Raw genomic sequence first — 2367 nt, forward strand, 5'->3', positions numbered from 1 at the left:
ATCCAAAAAGTAGAATTCTCTGTATCTTTATTATATTTTAGTTTCCAAAAATAATGATATATGATGACTTTCCTCTAGAAGAACATGAGGTGAAGCGAGCATTTATAGAAACAGCCTCCTAACTGATCCTTTGAGGCTTTCTGTTTCCATTGCAGAATTCAACAATTTCGACTGTGAGTGCAGCAAAAGTAGCGACAACGTTTAACTTCAGTTCTGTGAGCATGCACCAAGTACAGCAATGAAGAATTTACGCCTATTTGCTGCATTTTATGTTGAAGGTGGCGAAGAACAGAAGCCTTCTACCGACAAGGACACTGAGAGGGCAGGAAAAAAAAAACGCGCTTATTGTCCCTTTCTAAGTTTAACCAATTAGCCTCGAGTCCAACACAGCAGTTTTGTCAGGGCCGCTCAGAAGTACCTACCTAAGAGTAGGCACTTTTTTTTTTTTTTTATCCCTAAAAATGTCCCTGAAAGAAGGGCGGTCCCTGGAGTTGGATCACACACAAAGGTTTCTGGCTGCCCCAGAATGGCCCACCAGAGCCTGCAGTGGAAAACGAAGCAGAGGCAGTAACAGATGATAAAGATGGAGACGAGTTCTTCAATCTACGCGGCGTATAAACACAATTTTCCTGAGCCATCTGCAAGCTTTGTTTAAAGTAAATATCTGTTGAGCCACACAGTGGACAAACAGACCGAGTCAACCCTCTGGGGGGGGTTTACATAAAACTAGTCTCTGGGGAGGAAACAGGTTTCTTATGTGGGACTTACAGTTGGTGACATGAAAGTAGGTTTAGGGGAAATAAATATTTTAGTGGTGAATTGATGTTAAATATTGATTATTGGTAGTAGACTGTTAACCAATGTTTGGAATTGCATCTGAAGTAAAAATTACATTTTTTTTGTCAATACAGCACAAACTTCAACACAAAACTTTGCTAAAATTCCTTTATTTAACTATGGTTTGCATTCATTTAATAGAAAGATAGCATTTACTTGTGACGTGTAATGCAATATTGATCATCTGAAATTGCAGGATATTAGATCAAACAGTCACAAAGACATTAAACCTCATAAATCATGACACAGCGCTGCAAGTTTCTGTCTGTGTCTAACTTTTTTTTCGTCAAACTACATCTATGTGTGTTCTTGTTTCATAGCTGACCCCATAAAGCACAGAGCACATGGCTGAATTATCATTCATGTGCTTCAGACTGACGCTGGCCGGGCTGCTAAAGTGAGCCCCACGCTCGGGCAAGGTTGAGGAAACTTTCGTGGCAAGGTCAAAGCGATGCCCAAGTAAGATAAAAGAACGATAAAAGCCAAAGAAAATACTGAGGATTTCGCCTGCCTGCCCCCGCCAGAGAATTTCAAACAGCTGGTTCAACGATTCAGTCAGCTTTTCCAGGAGCAGATGAAAGAGAAACTGCAAGGCCTCTGTTGAGAGAACAAGCCAGTGAGTGAGTGAGTGAGTGAGTGGGAGAGAGAGTGAGAAAGAAAGTGGAGGCTGCTTAACAACAAGGAGTGATTCAGCGTATACTGGGTGTCCCTTCATACCGAAACTTCAGTCAGTCCTTCCAGTCAAAGCCTGGCGGGGTAACGCTGCCTCAGCAGGACACTCGGGTTGCCTGTGTGTGTGTGTGTGTGTGTGTGTGTGTGTGTGTGTGTGTGTTGTGGTGCAGTGTGAAGGAATCTGCCTCCATAGTGTGTGCTGATGCCTCGGGGCTGAGTTTCCTGCCAGGTCACTGCAGGCGCTTCATTAGCCAACGTAGCTCCTCAGTTTTCTCTTTTTGTATCTATTTACAGTTTTTTTTCACCCTGTCTGCATTTACAGCCATGAGGGGAGAAGAAGAGAGTGCTGCATCGCTGCGACACAGCTGGCGGCCTGTCTTTACTTAGGGCTCCTCCTGCTGGTGTAGATAAGGGTCTTACAGGGATTTGTTTTTCCATGCAGTAATCCCTGCTGTAAATAAATAAAAAGGTGTGTGTGTGTGTGTGTATGTGTGTGTGTGTGTGTGTGGGAGGGGATGAGGTCAGCTAAAACAGCAGGACCTTAAAACTTTACTTCAGTGACTGCTTTGACAGCATTTAGGCTGCAGACCAGCTCATAAACATGGAAGGAAAGCGTTGCAGGTGACTCAGTGTGTTGGTCTTGTGTAAATATAAAAACATAATCTGTCACAAAAACGTTAACAGAAAGACACCGTTACCACCTGAGCTCAACACATAACGGTCTATCAGTCCCTGCTTGTTTTCAAGATCTCTAAATATTTGGACAAAGACTTAACATCTACAGTAAATCCATACTATATAGTTTTCATATGCGGTGAGGTGTTTACATCTAAAATAAATGCATCTAATAGTTATGTT

This window comes from Stegastes partitus, unplaced genomic scaffold, assembly GCF_000690725.1.
Source record: "Stegastes partitus isolate 25-593 unplaced genomic scaffold, Stegastes_partitus-1.0.2 Scaffold308, whole genome shotgun sequence".
NCBI lineage: Eukaryota > Metazoa > Chordata > Actinopteri > Pomacentridae > Stegastes > Stegastes partitus.